Source organism: Miniopterus schreibersii, assembly GCF_964146895.1.
Source record: "Miniopterus schreibersii genome assembly, chromosome: 7".
NCBI classification, from domain to species: Eukaryota; Metazoa; Chordata; class Mammalia; order Chiroptera; family Miniopteridae; genus Miniopterus; species Miniopterus schreibersii.
In genome coordinates, this window is record NC_138108.1 from 81,909,276 (window position 1) to 81,931,354 (window position 22,079).

Consider the following 22,079-nt stretch of genomic DNA (forward strand, 5'->3'; position numbering starts at 1 on the left):
TTTGAAAAGATTTGTGCATATGCTTCCAAAATGAGACTATCATCAGATCAAAAGACACACACAGACTAAAAGTGAAGGGATGGAAATAGATATTCCCTGCAAATGGAAACAAAAAAAATGCTTGGTTAACAATATATCAGACAAAATAAACTTTAACATGAAGACAGTAACAAGAGACAGAGAAGGGTTCTACATAATGATAAAGGAATTAATCTAACAAGAGGATATAACCCTTGCAAATATCTATATATGAAATGTAGGAAGATCTAAACAGCTAAAGCAAATAGTCACAGACATAAAGACAGAGATAAAGTAATAGTAGGGAACTTTAACACTGATTGATATCAATTTGATATCGATCATCTAGACAGAAAATCAATATGGAAACAGTGGCCATAAGTATCACATATATTAAATGGAATTAATAGGTATATACAAAACATTGCACTCAAACCAAAGATTACAGATGCTTTGCAAGTGCCCATAGAACATTTTCCAGTAGAGACCATATGTTAGGCCATAAAACAAGTCTCCATAACTTAAGAAGATTGGAATCCTATCAAACATCTACTCCAGGCACAATAATATGAAACTAGAAATCAATTACAGGACCATTAGGAGAAAAAACACGTGAGGCTGAACAATAAGCTACTAAACAGTCAATGATTTAACAAAGAAACCAAGGATGAAATCAAAAGATATCTTGAGACAAATAAAAATGGAAACACAGCAGCCCCAAATCTACTGGAGACAGCAAAAGCAGTTATAACAGGGAAATTTCTAGCAATTAAGCCTACTTCAAGAAACAAAAAAAATCTCAAATAAACAACCTAAACTTACATATAAAAGAACTAGAAAAAGAACAAACAAAGTGAAGGAAGAAAATAATAAAGGTCAAAGAAAAATAAATGAAATGGAGACTTAAAAAAGAAATAGAAAAGATCAATGAAAATAAGATATGGTTCTTTGAAAAGAATAAACAAAACTGATAAACATTTAACCAGACTCATCCAGAAAATAAAGAGGGAGCCCACACAAATAAAACCAGAAGTGAAAGAGAAGTGACAAAGGACACCACAGGATTATGAAGGTTTAGATGGGAATAATAATAATTACATAGCAACAATTTGGACAACCTGAAAGATATAAATACATTCCTAGAAATATACAGTCTTCCAAGAAGGAATCAGTTAAAAGCAGAAAAATCTGAACAGACTCATTATTGGTAACAAAATCAAGTCAGTAATTTTTAAAAAGCTCCCAAAACAAAAGTCCTGGACTTGACAGCTTCACTGGATAATTCTACCAAACATTCATAGAAAAAGTAATATCTGTACTTCTCAAAGTATTCCAAAAAATTAAAGAAAAGAAGATAAAAGCATCCAAATTGGGAAGAGTGCAGTAAAACTTACTATTTGCAGATGACATCATCCTATATATAGAAAACCATAAAGACTCCACCAACAAACTGTTAGAACTAATAAATGAATTCAGCAAAGTAGCAGGATACAAAATTAATATCCATAAGTCTATTGCATTTTTATGCATTAGCAATGAAATATTAGAAAGAGAAATTTAAAAAGCAATTCCATTTACAATTGCATTAAAAACAATAAAACACCTAGAAATAAGTTTATTCAAGTAGGTAAAGAATCTGTAAACTGAAACCTATGAGATATTGATAAAAGAAATGGAAGAATATGCAAATAAATGGAAAATATTTCATGTTCAGGGATTGAAAAAATTAACATTGTTAAAAATAATTGTTAAAATGTCCATACTACCCAAATTATTCTACAGATTCAATTTAATCTCTATCAAAATACCAATGGTATTTTTCACAAAAATTTAACAAACTATCCTAAAATTTGTATAGAACTATAAAAGACCCCTAATCTCACAACAATCTTGAGAAAAAAGAGTAAAACCGGAGTCATCTCATTTCCTTATTTCAAACTATATTGCAAAGTTGTAGTAATCAAAACACTATGGTATTGGCATAAAAACCCACACATAGATCAATAGAACAGAATAGAGAGCCCAGAAATAAATCCATGCATATATGGTTAATTATCTTTGGACAAAGGAGCTAAGACTATCTGTTGGGAGGACAGTTTATTTAATAAATATTGTTGAGAAACCAGGACAGACACTTGTAAAAAATGAAACAGGACTTCTGTTTTATACTGAACACAAATATAAACTTGAAATGGATTAAAGACTTGAATGTAAGACCTAAATCATAAAGCTCTTAAGAGAAAACATAGGAGTAGTCGTCTTCTTGAAATAACTTTTGGCAGTGATTTTTTTTATATTTGTCAAAAAATCAGAAATTACAAGAGTTACTACATCTAACTAAAACTCTGCATAGCAAAGGAAACTGTTAACAAAATAAAAAGGGAACTTAGCAAACTGAAGAAAATATTTTTAAATGATGTAAATGATAAGATGATAATATTCAAAATATATAAATAACTCAATAGCCAAAATAATACAATTGAAAAATAAGTAACAGAACTGAATAGACATTTTTTCAAATGAGATATAAGAATAACCAATGTGTACATGAAAAGGTGTTCAATATCACTAATAATTAGGGAAATTCAAATCAAAATCACAATGAGATGTCATCTCAAACCTGTTAGAATAGCTGTCATCAAAGAGACAAGAGAGTACAAGTGTTGATGAGCATGTAGAGGACAGGGAATCCTTTGTACTGTTGGTGAGAGAAAGTAAATTGAGGCAGCCACTATGGAAAACAGAATGGGGTTTCCTCAAAATATTAAAAATGGAATTATAATGTGATCTAGCTATCCCACTTCTGGGTGCATATCCAAAGAATATAAAAACAGGATATCAAAAATATCTGCACTCCCGTGTTAATTGCAGCATTAATGCCATAGCCAAAATATTCAAAATCTATGTTCTTTTAACAACCTAAGCAATATTCAACTTATGAGTGGATAAAAATATGTGATATATACAATGGAATATTATTCAGCTATGAGAAAGAAAGAAATCTGTCATTTGTGACAACAGGGATAGACCTTGAGGATCGGGAACTCTGTTTGGCAGTGTCCACTTAACTCCCAGACAACCACCAGCATTACCTCTAAACCTTGTGAGCCATTGTGGAATGCACAAGAACGCTGCCAGATGCAATGTAAATATAGGAAAGCTTTTGAATTCTAACTTTCCTTTTGGTAACGAGTCATTTTTCTATATAGATTTATTATCTGTGTTTTCATGCCAGAGAGTCAATATCCGAAAAATAATATTTTTTCTATTTTTTACATATTTTATTTTTCTTATTGTATTGTCTGAAATAGCTAAATAGTGTTAAGTAAATGCATGTATAGCAGATTTTCTTGTGTTCTCCCCACATTAATAGTAATGTAAAGGAGCTTTATTAACAATAACAGTAATCTTTGGTTGTTATCATGTGCCAAGTACATAATAATGGTATATCATGGTGTTTAAGAAGCAAAAATTCAGAAGCCAGATGTCTGGACTTTAATCCTATCCCTACTCTTACTGGTCGACCTTGGCCAAGTCATTTGACCAGTCTTCAGTTTTCTCACCTATGAAATGGGAATAAAACGGTCTGCTTAGCTCAATCAGTTGTTCTTGGGATTGAATGAGTGAGTGAAGTTAGTACAACAGAGTGCAGCCCCTGGCCCTTCGTAAGTGTTATGTCAGTGTCTGTCATTGTTAAATCTTATCAAGTGAATGCTATGTTCAGACTCTATCTATGAGCTTTAACATATTGCTTCATATAATGTTTACAACCTCTCTAAAAAGTGCACTATTTTCCCAACTTTTCAGAAGGGAAATCTGCAGCTCCAAAGGATTAAGTAACTTGCCTAGTTGCTCTACTATACATAGCAGAGCAAGAGTTTGAAGTCAGTGCTATCTGGCTTTCTAGTTCATATTCTCCTCAATGTTATGTGTGGCATGCTTCCTGGTCCATGCCAAGTACTTTGCAAAGGTAAAGAGATATATCATACACATGGGTCTTAAAACTCCAGGAGCTGGTCAGGGCTGCCAGCAGAGGACTAAGTCTGTTGAATCACAGAATAGGACAGAGCAGCTGCAAGACATTTGGCTCAATCCAAAGTGCTAAATTTTGAACATTAAGAATAGTGGCTTCCCTGGATTTCCCCGAAGAGCAGTGAGCTGTCAGGTGCTGAGATTACATCAGACAAAAGACCTCAGTTATCTCCCTGCAGGGCTCTGATGTTTTATGTTACTTAGTTTTTATTCTGAAGTCTTCATGAAAGCTGCCATGAAGGTAGCCAAAGAAATGTCTAGCATGGAAGGTCGGCTCCACTGAATAAAATTCCCTGATTAAGAAATGAACATGTTTTGAGACCTCTAAAATAAGTTTTCCACTTTAGTGATGTTTTATTTCAAATAGGCTTTCTCTTTGACTGTAATCTACTTTATGACATTCAATTTTCCATTTTCAGATGTGTCATTGATGGCCCCATAAGTAAGAACAATGATATCTTCTGAAACTGAAAGCCAAGTAAAGTTGAAGTCATCGTCTGAGTTACTTTCCCACCTAGATCTCATTGACATTGATACTGTCGTTCATTTTCTGTGCATGTCTAAAAATGGGGATATTTGTAATATTTTGAACAATAAAACACACACACTCTTAATCACTAGGTTCGAATGATTTTTTTTCATTTCTTCTTCCTCCTTTTTATTAACTACAGCTATCCCTTCTAGTTCACACACAGATTATGACTGTTTTCTAATGAAATGGATTAATTTCACTTTAATCACTCCTACTCAGTTTTCAAAAATCAGTGAGTCAAAAATAATCTCCAATAGGTCTTGTGGATACCTTTCTCTTACCACATAATGCGACCGGGAGGGCCATCACGCAGGTCATAATATGAGAAAAAACAGCCACACTCAGATTGGGAGAATTTCTGCAGGATACCTGGCCAGTCCTCCTTAAAATTGTCAAGGTCACAGACAATGAGAAACTGTAAGTAAACAATGAGACTCCAAGTAAACAATGAAAAACTACCACAGACCAGAGGGAACTCAGGAAGTATGACAATTAAATTCATTGTAGTACCTTGGGTTTGATCCTTAATAGAAAAAGAAGATTAATAGAAAAACTAGTGAAATCTAAGTAAAGTCTTGATTTTAATTATTAGTGATGTACCAATGTTGATTTCTTAGTTTTGACAAATGTGTCATGTAACAAAAGATGAAAATGGAAAAATCTAGGTGAACTATATATAAACTTTTTATGCTATATTTATAACATTTTTGTACATCTAAAATTATTCCCAAATTAAAAGCTTATTTAAAAATGTTCTTTGCACAAAACTTTTCAACAAAACTCCATTCTTTATTATATCCATGTATATGATCCTACTGTTTGTGACCACCTCCTTCCCTCTTTAATCATCTCTGGCAGCCAGAAGAGTATCCCTAACCCAGAGATGGCCAGGCCCTAATCTCTGGAACCTGTGAATATGTTACTTAGATGTGAAAAGGGACTTTTGTGTGATCAATGTTAGGGACCTTGAAATAAAAGTTTATTTTGAGTTATTTGGATGGGCCCTATCGACCATATGAACCCTTACAAACAGAACCCTATCCCTGTCTGAAAGCAGGAAAGACTGTTGCAGGGGGGGAACCAGAGCATTTCCTAGCACGGGAAGGATTTAATGCACTAGCTCTAGAATGCAGGGTCTCATATTCAAGGGCAGAAGAGGCCCCTAGAAGCTTGGGGCAGCCTCCAGCTGACAGCCAGTAAGGGAAAAATGAGCTCAGCCATAGGGCTGCTGCAAATGGATTCTGCCAATAGCCTAAGTGAACCTGCAAGGCAATTTCTTCCCAAGCCTCTCAATAAAAACCCAGGCCAACGAACACCTTGATTTTAGCTTTGTGAAACCCTGGCAGAGAAACAAGCCAAGCCAACCTGAACTTCTGACCTACAGAATTGTGAGATAATAAATGAGAGTTGTTTTAAGCTATTAAATTTGTGGTAATTTGTTACAACAGCAAAAGAAAGCTAAAGCATTCTTCTACTCATGTACAAATACTTTCTGCTTCCTTGAAATATGCCAGACATATCACACACGTTCCACAAAAATTAATGGTATTTTTATTTTGCCCTTTCAAATTCCACTTATCTTGCCTAAACTGCCTTTTTATTGGATCAGATGATAAAATTTATGAAGTCAACACTTCTTATTTGATCTAAGGTACCCTTGGCCATGTCATTTTTATTGTCTCTGCTTTGCACATGGCACATGGACTAGGTTGCCTTGCATTGATTTTCACTATATGAATAGATAATTTAAGGCTATGATCTTGCCTATCCATTACATTACATATATGTAATGATGCGTGTATATATTTTCAATCTCTTACTCTGATATTTGAAACTCTCCATGTTCTTGCCTGCCCATCCACTTTCCACGAGTCTCAACTATCATTCTCTGATATTCAGTCCACGCTTGGTAAATATTGTGTATGTAAAAGACTGATTGTTAAACAGCATAGATGTTAAGTAGCATGATGATGATAATGTTGATGATGATGGTGGTGATGATGGTGGTGATGATGGTGATGGCAGGTGTAAGGGGGGAAGAGGAGGAGCAGGAGGAAGAACATAATAGTGTCAGATTATGAGATTAAGGAATAAAGGAAAATACTTCAGAGAATGGTAGACATTTCTTTGAAATAATGTTTTCAGCTTGGTCAGTTAGCCCCCCATGGGATATTTGGAAATATTTGGAAACATTTTAATTGTCATGGGGGAGTAAGAAGAATTGTAGCTGATAAGTAGTGGGTAGAAGACAGGGATGCTACTAAACACCCTACAATGCACATGACAGCTCCACATGAAAGAAGTATCCAGCCCAAAATGTCAATCATGTCAAAACTAAGAAGCTATTCAAAAGCCATACTGCCTAGCTATCATAAGGCATAAAACTTACAGTTTCTGCTCTACTTTGGAATGATCCACAAGCTCAGGCCTTGGGAATGCTGTAGTCACACCTGAACAATAGCACTTATTTATGTGGGTGATTCTGCCATAGGTTTATCCATCAGGGTCGAAATTAAAATATTTTCTTGAGTAATAAATTAGTATATCTTTTGTTAAACCAGCTAAACCTAAAGATGAGTTTATGTCTACAGATGCTAAGGAATATGCGTTTCAGCACAGACATTACCTAGGCAACAGCCAACACTGACTTTTATTTTATTATCCTAGGTGCTGTCTCTATCCCAGAAGTCCAACCCTTATTCACACAAATGTTGACATTCACACCTAATAATATTTATATTGTGAAGCTATGGAAATGGCTGAAAAGTTACTTTGCATGTCTTTGGGCAGTTGAGCCTAAGAGAAAACATCCAAACCCAGTGAATGGTCGGTTTGTCAGACACAAATTCACCAAATGGAAGGTAAAATTTGCCTAATACTGTGTTTTTCTCAACTTTTTTTCTCTGAACAATCCCAGAATTCAATGTACCACTTTTCAAACTGCTTGGAAGCTGAGACATCTATATAAGAGACATTTAGTTAGGGACAAAAATGTGGCTTTCGAGATCAGAAGCTGGTAACCTACTTTCACACCTGAAGTTCAATTTAATCCGAAAGGAAAGCAAATCCATCAATGTCCATTCGACTTGCTCACAAACCTGCAGGACATCCACTTTTCTCCTAGTTGAATCTCTGTTTTAGAAATTATTTAGCTCTTTCTGTCCTGAAACGCTCACTTTAAGGTGCACTATGGAATTGAATTTTGCATTCTTTATGTTGACCTGAGTATGATTCCATTTTCCAAATGCTCCTAAGATTTTTAAATGCAGGTAAAATTCCTTTAAAATGCAAGTGTGAATTTTTTCTTCACAAGGACATTCAGGAATATCATGGAAGCAGGCCAGTCTTCTCAAGTGGGCTATGAGGAGTTTATCTGCTTCTGATTCAGTGGCCCTCTCTTCCACTATAGGCTGAGGGCCCCTCTGCCATGGTGGAGTCCCTCATCAATGCCCAGGAATGTTTAAAGGATAGCCTGACAGAATCACATTTCAGGGAGAGGTCATTTTAGTGATGCTTCACACAAATACTAACTATTTCAATTAAAAATATAAGGCTACATATGAACACAGATTGGAAACTTCCATTTGATGAAAATATCAAGGCAAATCCTCAGATAACACACAATTTTTGACTTTCCCTTACTCTAGCAAAAGAAAGAACACTTCTACTTGTCAAACACTTCTACTTCCAGGGTACCACCCACTGATGCACAATTTTAATTCAATTTTACAGATAAAGTTTTTTGATTACTGCTTCAATTTCATTCTTTTTTATCAGTCTATTTAGTGTTCAGATTCTTCTTGATTCAGTTTTGGAAGATTGTATGTTTCTAGGAATTTATCCATTTTGCCCAAGTTGTTGAATTTGTTGACATACAGTTAGTTGTTCATAATAGTTTCTTAAAATCCTTTGCATTTCTTTGGAATCAGATGTTACTTCACCTCTTTCATTTCTGCTTTTGTTTATTTGGGTCCTCTCTCTTTGCTTCTTGTTAAGTCTGGTTAAAGGTTCATCAATCTTGTTTATCTTTTCAAAGAATCAGCTCTTGGTTTTATTGATCTTTTCCACTGTTTTTATAGCCTCTGTCATTTATTTCCACTCTTATCTTTATTATTTCCTTCCTTCTTCTTACACTGGGTTTTTATTGTTGTTCTTTTTCTGGCTCTTTTTGGTGTAGGGTTAGATTGTTTACATGAGATTTTTCTTGCTTCTTGAGATAGGCTTGTAATGCTATGAACTTCCCTCTCAGGACTGCTTTCACAGTATCCCATAGATTTTGGACTGCCGTGTGTTCATTTTCATGTTTCCAGGTAATTTTTAATGTATTCCTTGTTTTCATTGTTAACCCATTCATTGTTTAATAGCATATTGAGCCTTCATGTATTTTTTACATTTTATTATATTTTATTTCTACTTTTATGCCATTGTGATTTGAGAACTTAATTTCTCAGATCACAGTGGTATAAAAGTAGAAATAAAATACAATAAAATATGATTTCAATCTTTTTAAATTTGTTAATACTTAATTTGTGTCTTTACATGTGGTCTGTCCTGGAAAATGTTTCATGTACACTTGATAATTATTTATATTCCATCGCTTTGGGAAGAAATGTTATGTAATATCAATTAAATACATCTGATCTAGTGTGTTATTTAAGATTGCCTTTTACTTTTTTAGTCTGGAAGATCTATTCAGTGATGTCAGTGGGGTGTTAAAGTCTCCCACTATGAATGCGTAGGTTTCAATCTCTCCCTTAAAGTCCACCAAGAGCTTCTTTATATATTTATGTCCTCCTATGTTGGGTGCATATATGTTTACAAGGGTTATATCCTCTTGTTGGATTGTTCTTTTTAGTATTATGTAGTGCCTTTCTTTGTCTCTTATGGTCTTTGTTTTGAAGTCTATTTTGCCAGATATAAGTGTTGCTGTTCTTTCTATTTGTTTCCATTTTCAGCTTATATATGTCTTATGTTCTGAGGTGCATCTCTTGTAGATAACACACATATGGGCCTTGTTTCCTTATCCATTCAGCTACCCTATGTTTTTTGATTGGAGCACTTAATTTGTTTACATTTAAGGTTATTATCGATAAGTACTTACCTATTGCCATTTTTTTTCTTTATACCTATCCTCCTCTCTATTTCTTCTTCTTCTTAAAGCAGGCCCTTTAACATTTTTGCACTCTTGTTTTGGTAGTAATGAACTCCTTCAGCGTTTTTTTGTCTGGAAGCTTTTTATTTTACTTTCAATTTTGAATGATAGCCTTGCTGGATAAAGTGATCTTGGTTTCAGATCCTTGCTTTTCATTGCCTTGAATACTTCATGCCAATCTCTTCTGGCCTGAAATGTTTCTATTGAGAAATCAGCTGACAGCCTTATGAGAGCTCCTTTGTAGGGAAGGGATTGCTTTTCTCTTGTAGCCTTTAAGATTCTCTCTTTGTCTTTAACCTTTGCCATTTTAATTGTGATGTATCTTGGTGTGGTTCTTTCTAGGGTCATCATGATTGGTACTCTGGGCTTCCTGAACCTGCGTGACTTTTTCCTTCACCAAGTTAGGAAAGTTTTCTGTCATTATTTCTTCAACCATGTTTTGTATCCCTTTCTCTCTTTTGTCTCCTTCTGGTTCCCCTATGATGCAGATGTTGTTACATTTCATGATGTCCCAAAGTTTCCATAACCTATCCTAATGTTTTTTAATTTTTAATTGTTTTTTTCCTATTCTGATTGGGTGTTTTTTTTCTACCATTCTTACAAATTACTGTTCAATCCTCTGCTTCATCCAATCTACTTTTATTCCTTCCAGTGTATTCTTGATGTCATTCTTCATTTCTGACTATTTTTATGGTTTTTATGTCCTTTTTCATGTTGTGGTTCTCCCTAAAGTTTTTTGAGCATCCTTATAACCATTATTTTAACTCTATGTCTGATAAGTTGCTTGACTCCATTTCATTTAATTCTTTTTTCTGGAGATTCCTCTTGTTCTTTCATTTGGGGACTCTTTCTTTTTCTCCCCTTTTTTGCTGTTTCTTTGTGTTTGTTTTTATATATTAGATAATTCTGATATTACTCTCATTCTTTCTGGGTTGGCCTTATGTTATAGGTGTCCTGTGGGACCCAATGTCAGTCTCTTTGAACTTCTGAGCTGGGTGCTCTAGGAATGTCCCAACAAGGTTGGGGCAGAGGCACACAGTTAGCCAACCTGAGAGTAGAGTCCTCCCAAGGACTGGTCAACAACAATCTAGACCAACCACAAAAAAGAACCTAAAGAACACACACCTAGAGCTCAGAAGTATAAGAAAAACACACCTCTGGGCTCCACTGGTCTCACAATACAAAATCCCTCCCCACAAGACTGGGAGATAGCAAATATATTTACTATATAGATACAAAAACTAAGACCTACCAAAATGGGAAGACAAAGAAACATCCCCAAATTAAAGAAGAAAAATTGCTAGAAAAAGGCTTTGATGAGATAGAGTTAAGTAAGCTATCAGAAACAAAGTTCAGAGTATTGATTATGAAGATGTTCAAGAAACTTAATGAGAAAAACAAGGCAATAGAGAATAAGATGGAGGACTTTAGTGAAAACTTGAAAAAAGAAATATATAACATAAAAATCAGACAGAAATAAAGAATGCTGTATCTGATATCAAGAATACACTGGAAAGAATTAAAAGCAGGCTCAATGAAGCAGAGGATAGAATAAGTGACTTAGAAGGCAAGGTAGAAAAAAACACTCAATCAGAGCAGCAAAAAACAAACAAACAAACAAAAAAACACACCACTTAAAAAGCATAAGTACAGTCTAAGGGAGATTTGGGACAACATAAAGTGAAATAACATTTGCATTATAGGAGTGCCAGAAAGGGAGGTAAGAGAGCAAAGGATAAATATTTGGTGGAGGAAATAATAACAGAAAACTTCCCTATGCTGTTCAAGTAGCACAGAGGGTTCTAAACAGGAGGGACCCAAAAAGACCCACTCCAAGGCACATCATAATTAAAATGGCAAATGTCAAGGACAAAGAGAGTATTAAGGGCTACAAGAGAGAGACAAGCAGTGACCTACAAGGGAACCCCCGTAAGGCTAACAGCTGATATCTCAACAGAAACTCTTCAAGCAGGAAGGGAGTAACATGAAGTTCTCAAAGTAATGAAAAGCAAGCACATGCAACCAAGATTGCTTTATCTAGCAAGGCTATTATTTAAAATTGAAGGTGAAATAAAGAACTTCCCAGACCAAAAAAAATTTTAAAAGGCTAATGGAGTTTAGGACCATGAAACCAACATTGAAATACTAAAAGGACTGTTCTAAGAAAAAGAAAGAACAGTGAGGAAAAGGTACATCAGCATAAAGAAAAAAAAAAATGGCATTAAATAAGTTTATATCAATAGTAACCTTAATGTAAATGGAATAAATGGTCTAATCAAGAGACATAGAGTAGTTGAATGGATAAGAAAACAAGACCCAAATATATGCTGTCTACAAGAGATCCATCTGAGAGCAAAAGACTCACACAGGCTAAAAGTGAAGGGATGGACTAAAATATTTCATGCAAATGGAAAGGAAAAGAAAACTGGAGTAGCAATTTTTATTTCTGACAAAATAGACTTCAAAATAAAGACCATAACAAGAGACAAAGATGTTCACTACATACTAAAGGAATCAATCCAACAGGAGAAAATAACCCTTATAAACATTTCTGCACCCAATATAGGAACACCTAAATATATGAAAAATTTCTTGGTAGACTTTAAGGGGGAGATTGACAGCAACACATTAGTGGGGGACTTTAACACCTCACTTGTCAGCATTAGACAGATCATCAAGACAAAAAATCAACAGGGAAACACAGACATTAAATGACTCACTAGACACACTGGATTTAATGGATATTTACAGAACATTTCACCCCAAAGCAGCAGAATACACATTCTTCTCAAGTGTACATGGAACAGTCTCAAAAACAGGCCACATTTTAGGGCACAAAGCAAGTCTCTACAAATACAAGAAGACTGAAATCATATCAAGTATCTTCTCAGATCACAATGCCATGAAACTAGAAATCAACCACTATAAAAAAACTCAAAAATATTCAGGCACATGGAGGCTAAATAGCATGCTATTAAACAATGAATGGGTTACTAATGAGATCAAGGAAGAAATCAAACACTTCATGGAAAAAAACAAAAATGACCAGAAAACAACCCCAAATCTATGGAACATAGTGAAAGCAGTCCTGAGAAGAAAATTCATAGCATTACAGGCCTATCTCAAGAAACAAGAAAAAGATCTAATGAACCATCTAACACAACAACTAAAATTACTAGAACGAGAACAGCAAGAGAAGGCCCGAGGAAGTAGAAGGAAGAAAATAATAAAAATCAGAGCAGAAATTAATGACATAGAGATTGAAAAAACAATACAAAAAAATCAATGAAACCAAGAGCTCGTCCTTTGAAAAAGTAAAAAAGATTGCTGCACCTTTAGCCATACTTACTATGAAACAAAGAGAGAGGACCCAAATAAATAAAATCAGAAACAAAACAGGCGATATAACAACCAACTCAACAGAAATACAGAAGATTGTAAGAAAATACTATGAGCAACTATATGATAATAAAATGGACAACATGGGTGAAATGAACAAATTTCTAGAAAATACTACCTTCCAAAGCTGAATCAAGAAGGGGCAGAAAACCTGAATAGGGCAATAACAACTAATGAAATTGAAACAGTAATCAAAAGACTCCCAGCTAACAAAAGTCCTGCACCAGATAAATTTACATGCGAGTTTTACCAAACATTCAAAGAAGAATTAACACCTATTCAATTTAAACTACTACAGAAAATTCAAGAGGAGGAAATACTCCCAAACTCTTTTATGAGGTCAACATCATCGTAATCCCAAAATCAGATAAAGACACTACAAAGAAAGAAAATTACCGGCCAATATCCCCAATGAACATAGATGCTAAAATCCTCACTAGAATACTAGCAAACCAGATCCAGCAATACATTAAAAAGATCATACACCACGACCAAGTGGGATTTATTCCAGGGATGCAAGGTTGGTACAACATCCACAAATCAATAAATGTGATACATCACATAAACAAAATGAAGGACAAAAATCACATGATCATATCAATAGACGCAGAAAAAGCATTCGACAAAATCCAGCACCCATTTCTGATAAAAACTCTCAGCAAAGTGGGAATAGAGGGATCATACCTCAACATAATAAAGGTCGTATATGACAGACCTACAGCTAACATCATACTCAATGGGCAAAAACTAAAACCATTTCCATTAAAAACCAGAACAAAACAAGGATGTCCACTTTCACCACCCTTATTCAATATAGTACTGGAAGTCCTCTCCACAGCCATCAGACAGGAAGAAAACATAAAAGGGATCCAAATTGGAAAGGAGGAAGTAAAACTGTCATTATTTGCAGATGACATGATATTGTACATAGGAAACCCTAAAGACTCCACCATAGTACTATTAGATTTGATAAACAAATTTGGCAAGGTAGCTGGATACAAAATAAATATCCAGAAATCAGTGGCATTCTTATACACCAACAATGAACCTTCAGAAAGAGAAACTAAAAAAACAATAGCATTTACCATCGCAACTAAAAAAATAAGATACCTAGGAATAAACTTATCCAAGGATGTAAAAGACCTGTACTCGAAAGACTACAGGACACTGAAAAAAGAAATAGAGGAAGATTTAAACAAGTGGAAGAAGATACCATGCTCATGGATTGGAAGAATTAATATCATTAAAATGTCCATATTACCCAAAGCAATTTATAAATTCAATGCAATTCCTATTAAAATACCAACTGCATATTTCACATATCTAGAACAAACATTTCAAAAATTTGTATGGAACCAAAAAAGGCCTGGAATAGCAGCAGCCATCTTGAGAAAAAAGAACAGAGTGGGAGGAATCACATTATTAGACTTTAACTGTATTACAAAGCCACTGTAATCAAAACAGCCTGGTATTTATACAACAACAGGCATATAGATCAATGGAACAGAACAGAGACCCCAGAAATAGACCCACGCCATTATGGTCGGTTAATATTCGACAAAGGAGGCAAGAGCATCCAATGGGGTAAAGACAGTCTCTTCAATAAGTGGTGCTGGGAAAATTGGACAGCTACATGCAAAAGAATGAAACTAGACCACCAACTTTCACCATACACAAAAATAAACTCAAAATGGATAAAAGACTTAAATGTAAGTCACCAAACCATAAAAATCCTGGAAGAAAACACAGGCAGTAAAGTCACAGACATCCCACATAGTGGAATTTTCACTGATACATCTCCTAGGGCAAGGGAAACAAAAGAAAAAATAAACATATGGGACTACATCAAACTAAAAAGCTTCTGCACAGCAAAAGAAAACAGCCTCAAAATACAAAGGAACCCCACGGTCTGGGAAAACATATTTGCCAAGGATGCATCTGATAAGGGGCTAATTTTTAAAGTGTACAAACAACTCCTATTACGCAGCAAGAGAAAGACAAACAACCCAATTAAAAATGGGTAAAGGACCTGAATAAACACTTCTCCAAAGAAAACATACAGTTGCCAAGAGACATATGAGAAAATGCTCAACATCACTAATCATCAGAGATGCAAATTAAAACCACAATGAGGCGTCACCTCACACCTGTCAGAATGGCTCCATCAACAAATCAACAAACAACGTGTGCTGGCGAGGGTGTGGAGAAAGGGGAACCCTGTGCACTGCTGGTGGGAATGCAGACTGGGGCAGCCACTATGGAAAACAGTATGGAGGTTCCTCAAAAAATTAAAAATGGAGCTGCCTTTTGATCCCACTCTTAGGAATATATCCTAAGAATCCTTAAACACTATTCAGAAAGAATATATGTACCCCGATGTTCATAGCAGCACAGTTTACAATAGCTAACATCTAGAAAGAGCCCAAGTGCCCAGCAGTAGATGAGTGGATAAAAAAGCTGTGGTACATTTACACCATGGAATACTACGCAGCTGTAAAGAGGAAGGATCTCGTACCTTTTGGGACAGTATGGAGGGACCTGGAGAATATTATGCTAAGGGAAACAAGCCAGGCAGAGAAAGACAAACATCACATGATCTCGCTTATATGTGGAATCTAAAGAACTTAATAAACTGATGAACAGAATAGATTCAATGACATGGAAGCAGGGATCAGACTGAGTAGTGTCAGAGGGATGGAGGAGGGCAGGTGGGTGGACGGGGAGAGAGTAACTAAAGAATTTATATGAATATATGCACAACCGAAAAACATGGACGATGGTGGAGAGAGGGACTGGGGAGGGGGATGGGACGGGGTGTAATGGGTCATTGAGGAGAAAAAGGGACATCTGTAATATTTTAAACAATATAAAAAAGAAGTATAAATAGAAGCATTGCAAGAGCTGTTAAAGGTACTGCTGTAATAATAAGAAGAAATAGAGAGAAAAGTATAGACATAAAGTATAAAAGAGATAATAAATAGGGATCTATCAATAGTAACCTTAAAGACTTAATTGAGAGATCAACAATAATACAGTCATAGCTGGGGATTTTAACTCTCCACTGACTTCACTGGATAGATCTTCCAGAAAAAAAGTCAGCACAGAAACAGTGACTAAATGGCACACTTTATAGCATGGATTTAATTGATTTTTACAGAACATTTCACCCCAATGCTGCAGAATATACATTCCTCTCAAGTGCACACAGGACTTTCTCAAAGATAGACCACACGTTAGGACACAAAACAAGTCTCTACAAGTTCAAGAAGATTGAAATCATATCAAACATCTCAGATCACACTGGCATGAAATTAGAAATAAACTACAGTAAAAACACTCAAAAACATTCAAACACGTGGAGGTTAAATAGCATGTGATTAAACAATGAATGGGTTACCAATAAGATCAAGAAAGACATCAAAAACTTCCTGGAAACAAATGAAAATGAATACACAACAGCCCAAAATCTATTTAGAAAGCTCCCTTGTGAATCCATCTGGACCAGGGCTTTTGTTTGCTGGAAGTTTTTTTATTGCTGCTTTGACTTCATCAGTTGCTATTGACTTATTCAGGTTTTCTGATTCTTCCTGATTCAGTTTTACATGATTTCAGTCATATGTGGAATCTAATAAACAGAGCAGGCTGAAGAACAAAATAGACCCAGAGACAGAGAGGCATGGAACAGACTGAGGGATCTCAGTGGGAAAATGGGGGTGGGGGAGTGGGTGGGGAGAGATTGATCAAAGAACTTCTATGCATATATGTATAACCCAGGGACATAGACAATAGTGTGGTGAAGGCCTGTGGGGGTGGATGTGGGGTGGAGGAGATCAATGGGGGAAAAAAAGGGGAGATATCTGTAATACTTTCAACAATAAAGATAAATTTAAAATATATATATATATATACATCTCTGACTTACCTTCTTTGCTGCTATGATTGCATGTATTTTAATTATATATGTTTTTTAAGCTCATATTAAATCTTAATTTTTGATTTATGCATTAATAAATTTAGATTAACTCATATATTTATGCTTTCCATTTCTCTAATTTTTTTATATTTCTTATTTCTATCTGGTATCATTTTTCTTTTGCCTGAAGAATTCCTTTTAGTGTTCCAGTCAATTTAATGATGCAGAATTATCTCAGATATTGCTTGTTTAAAAGTTTTTTGAGCCCTAGCCAGCTTGGCTCAGTGGCTAGAACTTCAGCCTGCTGATTGAAGGGTCCTGGGTTCGGTTTTGGCCAAGGGCATGTACCTCGGTTGCGGGCTCAATCCCAGGCTCCGGTCTGGAGGCAACCAATTGATGTGTCTCTCTCACACTGATGTCTCTCTCTCTCTCTCTTCTTTCCAATCTCTCTGAAAAGCAAATGAAAATATATAAATATATATATAATCAAGTGAGGAAAAAAAAGTGTTTTCAATTTTCTTTTATTAAGGTAGACTATTTTTTATGTGCACTGAATTCTAATTTGTTAATTATTGTCTTTAATTATTTTTATATAATTATTACATTCTTTTTCCATTTTAGTTTTTTGTTTGTTTGTATTTATGAGAAGCATTTCTCATTTTTCCTGATGATTTTTATGGGTAATGTGTAATTTTTCTGTGGAAACTTTAATAACTTTCTTCTTGTTCTTAAAGATTAATATTAATATTTTCTTATTTGAGGTTTATATAAATTCTTTAATTTGAGGATTGGTATTTTTTTTAGTTTTGAAAAATTCTGTTATGAAACTCTTCAATTGTTTTATTTCCACTCCTCTTTTCCCCTTCTGAGATGCCAATTTCACAATATTTCTTGTGTATCTTAGGCTCATTTATGTTTTTTTTTTTTCTACTTCTATATCTCTATGCTTTTTAATTTTTAATATTCATTTATTTTAGAAAGAGAAAGGAAAGGGAGGGGGCGAGATATGCTGTCCCACTTATTCATGCATTCGTTCCTTGCTTCCTGCATAAGCCCTGAGCAGAGGTCAGACTCACAACTTTGGTGCATCGGGAGGACTCTGTAACCAACCTAGATGCCCAGCCAAGGCATGTTTTTTGTGCTTTTTATTTTATTTTTCATTTTTTATTTATCTTTTTATTTCTCTTCAGCTCTACCTAACCTTCTGTTAACAGTCTGTTTAATTCTTAATGTTTGTTGGTATATTTCTTCTTTGAAAATTTTTATTTTGGATTGAAAAAATAAATTCCTATTCTGTACAGAAATTTTTGGTTTTATATTATATTTTCCTGAATGAGTTACCCTGTCTTCAGCACCTCCGGATATTGTTAGTCTACCTATCTGGTTTTTATGTTGTGCCCGATCATTCCTTTCAGTGTGCTTGTCTGACGAACAAGGACCAATTTCTAACAGTTACACAGCAACTTTCTTCTGTATAAAACATAGTATTCCTTTAGGATAATCACATATTGTTTAGTAATTACTTTTTTAAATTTACCTTTATTGTTGAAAGTAAAACTATCCTCCTTTCCCCCCACTGACCCCTCCAACCTGCACCTGCCCCACCCAGGCCTTCCGCACACTGTTGTCTGTGTCCCTGGGTTATGCACATGTGCATAGAAGTTCTCTAGTTAATCTCTCCCCACCTCCCCCCATCCCCACCTTCCCTCTGAGATCCCTCAGTCTGTTCTATGCTTCTGTATCTCTGGATCTATTTTGTTCATCAGTTTATTTTGCTCATTTTACTCCACCTATGAGTGAGATCATGTGATATTTGTCTTTCTCTGACTGACATGTTTCACTTAGCATAGTACTCTCTAGTTATATCCACACTGTCCCAAAGGGTATGAGATCCTCCTTTTTAAAAGCTGCATAGTATTCCATGGTGTAAATGTCCCACAGCTTTTTTATCCACTCATCTACTGAGGGGCACTTGGGCTGTTTCCAGGCCTTAACTATTGCAAATTACACTGCTATGAACATAGGGGTGGTAATTGAATCCAGCAATGTATAAAACGATCATATATTATGACCAAGTGGGATTTATTTTGGGGATGCAAGGCTGGTACAATATCCACAAATCAATAAATGTGATACATCACTTAAATTGAAAGACAAAAATTACATGATCATCTCAATAGATGCATAAAAAGCATTCAACAAAATCCAAAACACATTTTTGATAAAAAAACAAACAAAAAAAAACAGCAAAGTGGGAATAGAGGGATCATGCCTCAACATAATAAAGGCCATATATGTCAAACCTACAGCCAACATCATACTCAATGGGCAAAAACTTAAAGCATTTGCTCTAAGAACAGGAACGACACAAGGGTGTCAACTTTCAGCACTCTTTTTCAACACAGTCCTTGAAGTCCTAGCCACATCAGACAAGAAGAAAACATAAAAGGCATCCAAATTGGAAAGGAAGAAGTAAAACTGTCATTATTTGCAGATGGCATGATATTGTACATAGAAAAATCCTAGACTTCACCAAAAAACTACTAGATTTTAATAAATGAATTTCCCAAGGTAGGAATATACAACATTAACACCCACAAATCCATGGCTATTTTATACATGAATAATGTTTAGTAGTTATTGATAGACTACCTGAAAATTTCTGTGAAAATTATTATTGTGATTGACATTTTTTGATTACTTTATATTTGCTCAAAGATGATATATTTACATCTCTGGGAGGCTACTAGTTAAGGTATAATTAACTGGTAGAGATAATTTAAGACTGGTTTCAGTATTTGTGTAAGTGGGTTTATTTTATTTTTGTTGTTTACTTTAACTTTTGGTAATTTCTCTTCCAAAATTACTGTCTAAAGCCTGAATGTCTACCTAAGACTTTCTACCTTCAAGGTCTTGAATTCCAATAGGTGTGGCATTAATTAAATTATTATTATAATTTTAAAATAGGAGAATATTTCTTTTTTTATTATTACTATTATTTTATTGAATTTATTGAGGTGACATTGGTTAACAAAATTATAGAGATTTCAGGTATACAGTTCTATAATACATCATCTATAAACTGTATCGTGTGCCACAATTTTTGACATTCCCGACTGATAATATATTGAAGGTTCTGCTCATATTCTCACTTTATTAGCCTTTGATGGTTGGGTCATGGCATTTTAGGTAAAGAGAACAGTATGAGTAAAATCAGGGTGGTAATAAAATCATGGGATATTGTGCATCACAGAAATATAGTGAAAGAGCAGAACATGAAGAAATGAATTAAGGTTGAATTAGTTTCAAAGGGACTTGAACACCACTTTAACCAAAAAAATAAATAAAAATGCAAGTTCCACTGCCTGCTTCAACAAAAGCCAAATCCATGAGACTAGTGCTGGTGCAAAAGGAAAAAGGTTTTATTCAGGTGCCATGGCCTGGAAGAATGCTGGACTCCCATCACAAAGACCATCTCCCCTCCATGCTAAAACCCACAGTTCTTATAGGGATAAAAGGAGGAGGGCTTCTTTTGTGTCTATCTTGCTAGCTATTGGCATGCTCTGGCCCTATCCATTCATCTTTCTAACTTTCAGCACGTTGAGTGTATAACCTCTCCCTGCACCATCTTGGCCAATGGTGGAGACTCCCTGGTGCTCCCTGACTGACTACAGTGTTAGAATCAGTGGGAAGAGGGGGGCTGCAAGACTGGCTATCAGATAGCCTGGAGATGCTGCAACCCTTCGACTGCCTCCCCACACTGGACAGGGCACTGCCCATCTGGTTGGAGTCCCCAGGGCAAACATGGGTCCCAGTGTACGTGCATCCACTGTGAATCCCACATGGCCTTCCCCTCTGACAGACTGTTTTGGTAACACTACAATAAGCACTTGGTGTTTTACATTATATGATGCAAGCCAAGGCAATTAGTGAAATGGATCCCTCTGGCCACTGTTTACAACTCTTCCTATGGGCTGGTCCTCTAATACTTTGGGCCAACTTCTTTTAACCTTTCTTTAAAAACACTCAGTTCATTCAGCATTGAGGGGGAGGACATAGTGCTTTTAAAGAAAGCTCCTTTGGGATTTTGTCAAGATGGGAGGCAAGCCCCCATGTGCGAAGGAAACTTTTCCACACACTCTCCCAGAGAGTATGTGATAAAACTTGAGGGAAGAGAAACAGAAGAATCAAAACTTGCTTTCTAATGGTGAGATGTGGAATCCACGAGCTCTTTCATAATTCCACTCCTGCCTGTGATGTTAGATTTTAAAACACATCAACTTATAAAAGGCAATTATTATTCAGTAATATTAAAAATGAGAGAACTACACACCATGTTCTGAACAGCAGGATTTTTTTTATAACTCCACAACTTAATTATTTTGCACCCAATATTTCTCTAGGTTTGGAGATTTTCATTTTATTTTGCAGACAATTACAAGTTTGCAATTATATTTATTGGGTAAAAATCCCCCAAAAGTCATTCCAGACTACTGCCAATTCTTTTAATTTAGACAGCTATAAATAAATTTTAATTGTTTCTGAAAACATCCATTTAGGTAAAAGAGGTATTTTTAAATTACTCAAATACATATATTAACTGATATGAGGGTTTTTTTCTTTGATAATAAATTACTTTGTTTACTATCAATTTATAATCATACTGGCTGTTCATACTTTCCACTTAAATTTTCTTTTACAAACTATTTCCTAGTGATCTATAAGCATTTGGGACTCAAACGTGGCCAGCTATTTTCCCTGGAGCAAAGTTAGTAGAATCATATACTTATGCTTCAATTCTGTATCTTCTAGTGATAAGGATTCCAAAAATCTAGCAGGATTTCTTCACCCCTAGACCTTCACAAGATTGAGACAAAGAGTTTTCATAAATGCTAGTTATTTCTATGCCACTTTTTTATCATAACAATCAAAAACAAATTATTTCTAAGAATGATTAATCCAAGAGCTATAAGCAGAGTGAAATACCCAGGGAGCCTGGGAACAAAGTCCATTGACAAGTCTATTGTGATCAT